This window comes from Otolemur garnettii, unplaced genomic scaffold (assembly GCF_000181295.1).
Source record: "Otolemur garnettii isolate 467f Iridium unplaced genomic scaffold, OtoGar3 scaffold00249, whole genome shotgun sequence".
Classification (NCBI taxonomy): domain Eukaryota; kingdom Metazoa; phylum Chordata; class Mammalia; order Primates; family Galagidae; genus Otolemur; species Otolemur garnettii.
Window position 1 is genome coordinate 1384024 of NW_003852644.1, and position 8737 is coordinate 1392760.

General features: G+C 39.5%; 1 pseudogene; it reads right to left on the reverse strand.

The window, feature by feature from the left end:
• Positions 1-7504: 7504 nt before the first annotated feature.
• On the reverse strand, positions 7505-8174 carry LOC100959195 (annotated as a pseudogene).
• Between the last annotated feature and the right edge of the window lie 563 nt (positions 8175-8737).

Sequence of the window (8737 nt, forward strand, 5' to 3'; positions counted from 1 at the left end):
TTGTTTTTTAGACAGGATCTAGTTCTGTCAACTGGACTAGAGTGCAGTGGTACCATCATAGCTCATTGCAGCCTTAAACTTCTGGGTTCAGGCTGGTCCAAGTGCAGTTTGTTTACAACAAATTTATCACAACCAGTTACAGATTCCCTTGTTCCTTCTCTATTCCCACGGCTTCACCTGACTACCTTTAAAAAGAAAAACAAGCTCCTGGGTTCAAGTGATTGTCCTGCTTCAGCCTCTAGCAGAGTAGCTGGGACCTTACCTGGTTAATTTTTCTATTTTTTTTTTTTTGTAGAGATGGGGTCTTGATTTTCCTGAGGCTAGTCTCAAACTCCTGGCCTCAAGCAAACCTCCTGCCTTGGCTTCCCAAAGTGCTAGGATTACAGGTATGAGCCACTTGGCCTGGACTCAAAAATGAAGGTTTGAGGTACAATGAATGATGAGCAAAGAAGTTGGTATATGTGTGGCCAAATCAAATCAAAACTTAATTTTGGGCTCGGCGCCTGTGGCTCAAGTGGCTAAGGTGCCAGTCACATACACCTGAGGTGGCAAGTTCGAATCCCCAGCCCGGGCCCGCCTAACAACAATGATGACTGCAACCAAAAAATGGCCGGGAGTTGTGGCCGGTGCCTGTAGTCCCAGCTACTTGGGAGGCTGAGGCAGGAGACTCGCTTGAGCCCAGGAGTTCGAGGTTGCTGTGAGCGTGATGCCATGGCACTCTACACAGGGGGATAGCTTGAGGCTCTGTCTAAAAACAAAAACAAAACAAAAAAACTTAATTTTGTAAAACAATAAAAAAATTTTGTAGGATTAAAAAACAACAGATGAAAGAGAATGGATTAAAATGCACAATAACAATAGCATTTAAATTGTGAGAGGATAAATGAAATAATTCTAAATTCTTTTCATTGTTTAGGAATAGGGTAAAATATTACCTTTAGGCATTGAGAGGTTAAGAGGTTATGCATGGGGTGGCACCTGTGGCTCAAATGAGTGGGGCGCCAGCCCCATATGCCAGAGGTGGCGGGTTCAAACCCAGCCCGGGCCAAAAACTGCAAAAAAAAAAAAGAGGTTATGCATGTACTGATTTCTACGGTATGAGAAAAAATATTCAATACCAAAAAGGCAAGAAAGGAGCAAGAAATAAACAAAGAATAGATGGGACCATAGAAAGGACAAAATAAGACCACATATTTAAACCAAAATATGTCAGTAACTACCATAAATTAAAAGAAGACAAAAATTGTGAAATTGAATAAAACACAAAATACAACTATATGCTGCTGTTAAGAGACATCTAAAATACAATGGTAGAAGGAAGGTGAAAGTAAAAGTAAGGAAAAAGATATAGTATGCAAATACTCAAAGAACTGGTGTAGATCAGATCAATTAATGCCAGATGAAATGTATTTTCAGGCCAAAAGTATTACTAGAGACAACGAAGTTTATTTCATAATTGTAAAAGTTTTCATTAACTAGGAAGAAATAAAAATTCCAAATTAATCTGTATCTAGTAGCATCATGTAAAAATATGTGATCCTCCTACTCCCCCCCCCCCGGCCAAAAAATGGCAGGACTACAAGGAGAAATAGACAAATTCTACTTCCCAGCTGGGTGGGTGGCTCAGGCCTGTAGTTCCAGCACTCTGGGAGGCCAAGGCAGGTGGATTGCTTGAGCTCAGGAGTTCGAGACCAGCCTGAATAAGAGCAAGACTCTTTCTCTACTAAAAACATGAAAACTAGCTGGGAGTGGTGGCAGGCACCTGTAGTCCCAGCTACTCAGGAGGCTGAGGCAGGAAGATTGCTTGAGTCCAGGAGTTTGAGGTTGCTGTGAGCTATGATGATACCACAACACTCTACCCTGATCAACAGAGTGAGACTCTGTCTCAGAAACAAACACCACTTCTGACCCACTGGGTTCAGTGAGTGGGGTGTCGGCCCCATATACCAAGGGTGGTGAGTTCGAACCCAGCCCTGACCAAACTGCAACAACAACACACACACACACACACACAAAAGAAAAACAACCATGTCTCTTTATTTTTTTATTAAATTGTAACTGTACAATTATGAGGGTATTTAAAAAAATTCATTTTAGTTGATGAATAAAAATGCTATATATTTATAGTAAGCAACATGGCATTTTGAAATATATTGTGGAATGAGCAAATCCAGAAACTTAACATATTTATTAGCTCACATTTTTTGTGAGAACATTTGAAAATCTACTCTCAGCAATTTTCAATATAAAATATATTGTTATTAGCTATAGTAACCAAGATGTACAACAGATCTCCTTAATTTATTCCTCTTCTTCAAGTAAAATTTTGTCTCCTTTGACTAATATTTTATTTTTTATTTTTATTAAATCATAGCTGCATACATTAATGCAATTATGGGGTACAATGTGCTGGTTTTATATACAATTTGAAATATTTTCATGAAACTGGTTAACATAGCCTTTACCGCATTTTCTTATTGTGTTAAGACATTTATATTCTACACTTAGTAGACTTAACATGTACCCTTGTAAAATGCACCATAGGTGTGGTCCCACCAATTACTCTCCCTCCACCCATTCTCCCCCTCCTCCTCTTTCCCCTTCATCTTGGGCTGTAGTTGAGTTATAGCATTCATATGGAAGTGTGGGTGCTTATAAATTGGTTTCATAGTAGGGATGAGTACACTGGATACTTTTTTTTCTCCATTCTTGAGATACTTTGCTAAGAAGAATATGTTCCAGCTCCATCCATTTAAACATAAAAGAGGTAAAGTCTCCATCTTTTTAAAGACTGCATAATATTCCATGGTATACATATACCATAATTTATTAATCCATTCATGGGTCGATGGGCACTTGAGCTTCTTCCATGACTTAGCAACTATGAACTGTGCTGCAATAAACATCCTGGTGCAAATATCTTTGTTATAAAGTGATTTTTGGTCTTCTGGATATATACCTAGTAGAGGGATTGAAGGATAAAATGGCAGGTCTATTTTTAGATCCCTAAGTAATCTCCAAACATCTTTCTTTTTTTTTTTTTGAGACAGAGCCTCAAGCTATCCCCCTGGGTAGAGGGCTGTGGCATCACAGCTCACAGCAACCTCCAACTCCTGGGCTCAAGCGAGTCTTCTGCCTCAGCCTCCCAAGTAGCTGGGACCACAGGCACCTGCCACAATGCCCAGTTATTTTTTGGTTGCAGCCGTCATTGTTGTTTTGGCAGCCTGGACTGGATTCGAACCTGCTACCTTAGGTGTATGTGGCTGGCGCCTTAGCCACTTGAGCCACAGGCGCTGAGCCCAAACATCTTTCCAAAAGGAACGTATTAGTTTGCATTCCCACCAGCAGTGCAGAAGTGTTTCCTTTTCTCCACATCCACACCAACATCTATGGTTTTGGGATTTTGTGATGTGGGCTAATCTTACTGGAGTTAGATGATATCTCAAAGTGGTTTTGATTTGCATTTCTCTGATGATTAAGGATGATGAGCATGTTTTTCATGTGTCTGTAGTCTTTGTGCCTGTCTTTTTCAAAGAAGTTTTTCTTCAAGTCCCTTGCCCACACTGAGATGGGATCACTTGTTCTTTTTTTTGCCAATACATTTGAGTTTTTTGTGGATTCTGGTTACTAAACCTTTGTTAGAGACATAACCTGAAAATATCTTCTCTCATTCTGAGGGCTGTCTGCTTGCTTTATGTACTTTTATTTGGCATGCAGAAGCTTTTTAGTTTGATCAGATCTCAGTAATGTATTTTTGGTGTTTCTTCAATTGCCCAGGGGATCCTCCTCGTATAGTATTCTCCCAGGCTGATTTATTCAAGTGTTCTCCTTGCACTTTCTTCTAGTATTTTTACAGTTTCATATCTTAAGTTTAAATCTTTAATCCAGTGAGAGTCTATCTTTGTTAATGGTAAAAGGTGTAGATCCAGTTTCAGTCTTCTACAGGTCGCCAGCCAGTTCACCCAGCACCATTTGTTAAATAGGGACTCTTTTTCCCACTGAATGTTTTTGATTGGCTTATTGAAGATCAAATGACGGTAAGTGTCTGGGTTCATCTCTTGGTTCTCTATTCTGTTCCATACATCTACCTCTCTGTTTTTCTGACAGTACAATGCTGTTTTGATCACTATCGATTTATAGTATAGTCTCAGGTCTGGTAGCGTGATTCCTCCTGCTTTGTTTTTATTTCTGAGCAATGTCTTGGCTATTTGAGTTTTTTTCTGATTCCATAAAAAATGAAGTATTATTTTTTTGAAGTCTTTAAAGTATGACAGTGGTGCTTTAATCGGGATTGCATTAAAATTGTATATTGCTTTGGGTAAAATGGACATTTTAACAATGTTGATTCTTCCCAGCCATGAGCATGGTATGTTTTTCCATTTGTTAACATCTTCAGCTATTTCCTTTCTTAGAGTTTCATAGTTTTCTTTTAGAGATCTTTCACGTCCTTTGTTAGGTAAACTCCCAAATATTTTGTCTTCTTTGGCACTGCTGTGAATGGAATAGAGTCCTTGACTGTTTTTTCAGCTTGACTATTGTTGGTATATATAAAGACTACAGATTTGTGAGTACTGAGTGATTTTGTAACCTGAGATGCTGCTGTATTCCTTGATCACTTCTAAGAGTTTTGTAGTAGAATCCCTGGTGTTTTTGAGATATACAATCATATCATCTTTGAAGAGTGAAAGTTTGATATCCTCTGACCCCATATGTATACCCTTGATCGCCTTTTGTTGCCTGATTGCAATGGCTAAGACTTCCATTACAATGTTAAAAAGCAGTGGAGACAATGGGCAACCTTGCCGGATTCCTGGTCTGAGTGGAAATGTTTTCAATTTAACTCCATTCAATACAATATTGGCTGTGGGTTTGCTGTAGATGGCCTTTATTAGTTTAAGAAATGTCCCTTCTGTGCTTATTTTCTTAAGTGTTCATCATGAAAGGATGCTGGATATTATCAAAAGCTTTTTCTGCATCAATTGAGAGAATCATATGGTCTTTGTTTTTTTTTTTTATGTGATGAATTATATTTATAGATTTACATATATTGAACCAGGCTTGAGACCCTGGGATAAAATCCACTTGGTCGTGGTGTGTAGTTTGATGTGTTGTTGGATGCTGTTTGCTAGGATCTTATTGAGTATTTTGCATCAATATTCATTAGAGGTCTTGGCCTAAAATTTTCTTTTATTGTTGAGTCTTTTCCTGGTTTGGGGATCAAGGTGATGTTTGCTTCATAGAATGTGTTGGGTAGTATTCCGTGTTCTTCTATATTTTGGAAAACTTTGAGTAGTATGGGTACTAGTTCCTCTTTGAAGGTTTGGTAGAATTCTGATATGAAGCCATCTGGTCCTGTGCTTTTCTTTTTGGGGAGATTTTTTATAGTTGATGCTATTTCAGAACTTGATATAGGTCTGTTCAACATTTCCACTTCATTCTGGCTAAGTCTAGGAAGGTGGCAAGCTTCTAAGTATTGGTCAATTTTCTTCAGATTTTCATATTTCTGAAAATAGAGTTTCTTGTAATATTCATTAAGGATTCCTTGAATTTCCAAGGAGTCTGTTGTTATTTTGTCTTCGTCATTTCTGATTGTGAAATTAGAGATTTTGCTCTTTTGTTTCTGATTAGGTTAGCCAAAGGTTATTTTGGCTACTTTATTGACCTTTTCAAAAAACCAACTTTTTGATTTATTGATCTGTCATATAATCCTTTTGTTTTCAATTTCATTTAAGTCTGCTCTAATTTTGGTTATTTCTTTTCTTCTGCTGGGTTTGGGATTGGAATGTTCTTCCTTTTCTAGTTGCTTGAGATATCCCATTAATTTGTTAACTTCTTGTCTTTCCATTCTCTTGAGGAAGGCTTGCAACGCTATAAATTTCCCTCTTAGGACTGCCTTTGCAGTATCCCAGAGGTTCTGATAGTTTGTGTCTTCGTTATCATTTTGTTCCAAAAATTTGGTGATTTACTCCTTAATCTTGTCTGTGACCCAGCTACCATTCAGCATAAGGTTATTTAGTTTCCATGTTTTTGTATGAGTATGCAGATTCCTGTTGTTACTGAGTTCAACTTTTATTCCATGGTGGTCTGAGAAGATACAAGGAATAATTTCTATTCTTTTAAATTTTCTGAGGTTAGACTTGTGACCTAAGATGTGATCAATTATGGAGTATGTTCTGTGGGCTGATGAGAAGAATGTGTATTCAGTTTTGTTAGGATGAAATGTTCTGTAGATGTCTGTTAGATCCAATTGTTGAATGGTTAAGTTTAAATCTAAAATTTGTTTGCTTAGTTTATTATTGGAGGTTCTATCCAACACTGCCTAAAGGGTGTTAAAATCTCTAACTATTTTGAGTGGTGCCTATGACTTAGTGGCTAGGGCACTGGCCCCATATACTGAGGGTGGCAGGTTCAAACCTGGACCCAGCCAAACTGCAAAAAGAAATCTCTGACTATTATGGTGCTGGAGGAAATCAAGTTGCTCATGTCTGTTAGAGTCGCTCTTATAAATTGAGGCACATTCTGGTTGGGTGCATAAATGTTAATTATTGAAATATCATGATGTTGAGTGTTACCCTTAACAAATATGAAGTGGCCATCCTTATCTTTCCTTACTTATGTTGGTTTAAAACCTATTGTATCTGCAAATAAAATTGCAATACCTGCTTTTTTTCTGATTTCCATTTGCCTGAATTATAGATGACCCATCGCTTCACCCTGAGTCTATATTTATCTTTTAAGGTAAGATGAGATTCTTGTATGTAGCAGATATCTGGCTTTTGTATACCATCAGCCAACCTGTGCTTCTTCTTTTTTTTTTTTTTTCACTGAGCAACTTCATCATTTAATCCCCTCCAGCTTTCTTCAAACAATAAAGTCAACCCTGGTTAGGTCAAGGAGTTTGACCCAAAGTTGTGCCTGGACTGTGCTTTTTACTTTACTTTTTTTTTTTTTTTTTTTTTGCAGTTTTTGGCCGGGGCTGGGTTTAAACCTACCACCTCTGGCATATGGGGCTGGTGCCCTACTCCTTTGAGCCACAGGAGCCGCCCTTTACTTTTCTTTTTGTTGAATACCTGCCATCAGGTGCAGTGTTGGGGATCCCCTTCCCTCTCAATGTGGCTGAGTTGCAGGAGTAGTCCTTACTGGAAGCCTGTCTATGCCTGCACATGTGCTGTATTACAGTTATAATTGATGCATCACAGAACATTCAGAGGAGTCTGACAGAGAGACCCCTGACCATCCTGCTGCACTAGCACCAGTGCTGTCCTGTGTGCTCTGTTAGTCCTGTCTCTTCAGGAGAGTAATGTAAAATTGAGATCACTCAGAAATATACACCCCTCTGTCCCCTGACTTCTGAGCTCAGCACACTATGTGTCCTCCCATGTCACACAACGTGCTTAGCTCTGATTTTCATGGGCTGGAGGTGGCCTCTGACCAGAGTTGTCTCAGTTATCCCCCCACTGAGAGTTGCCAGTTTTCAGGTGTCATGAATGAGAGAGCAAAGAATTCACAGGTCAATTGTTCCCTTTGCTTTGCACTTCTTTGCAGACCACTCACTTGAATGAAGCTGGAATTTGCTCCCATAAATGTAGGAAATAAAATCATCGATTTCCACAGCAAACACACAGTTTAGCTTGGGGACAACTTTTAGGCGGTCTTCTTTGGTGATAATTTTGAAGATGTACTTTGTTTCCTGCAGAAGGATTCCTGTAATTCCTTACACCCGTGTAAGAAGGGCATTTGGATTTTGTGACTGAAATCACAGCACCGTGAAGATCTGCTTTTAACAGCTTGGCTTGAATCATCTGTGGCTGCGTGTCAGGTTTAAGGCCATTGCACAGGTCCCTGATGTACTGTTTCCAGAGCTCATGCAGAGGGAGAAACAAGCTGTATCTCTGCTGCTCTGGTTTGATATCAAAGAGTTTCAGCTCCCTCCTCTGCCAGACAGAAAGGCTTTTGGATTTCTTTCTCCTCTCCCTTTGCTTGGGGCAAGTGAAGTACTCCAGAATGACTGCCTAGCGCTCCAACTGGTCCTTACAGGCTTGCTGGCTCATGTGGGGCATGCTGCACTTCAGGAAGGCCTTCATGAAGGCCTTGGCCCTCTGGGCTCACACCTGCTGGACACCCGAGTCTTTTGCCTCTTTCTGAGAAAAGGCATGGTAGATCACACACTTCATTTTCAGGCCACTTCCTGCGCGCTCTGATTATGTATCCTTCAGCCATTGCTCTTTCCCTTTCTCCACTTTGTTCAGAAGCAGTCAGCCACCTAAGCCTCTAACGTCAAAGTTCTTTGTAGGAGATAATCACCCCTTGCTCAGACATGGCAGTTCGCTTCAATGTGCTCCCCCAGGAGATTGATTCTGAGAAGCATTTCTTTGACCATCGAGCTTCTGTACCTGCCTATAGATATGCAGAAATATGCAGAAAGGTCTCTCTAAAAGAAATTGTGGAGAATCAGCCGGGGTCGCAGCTGGGGGTGAACAAACTGGTCTTCGAGCATTGGGTTCTATTCTCTGCCTTCTTCCTTCATTAACATCATAATCCCTAGTTTTGATTTGGGCTAGCAAGGACAGACAGCCAGTCTCCCTTATGTTTTTACTCTAAACAAAATCAATTGTATATGTGTTCCTCAGCCTTCACACTAAATTGTAATCTTAAATGGTAGCTTCCTAATGTTACTTCACTTCTTTGTATATGTGTTAAATTCTTACTGAATGTTTGAAAGTATATAAGATAATCA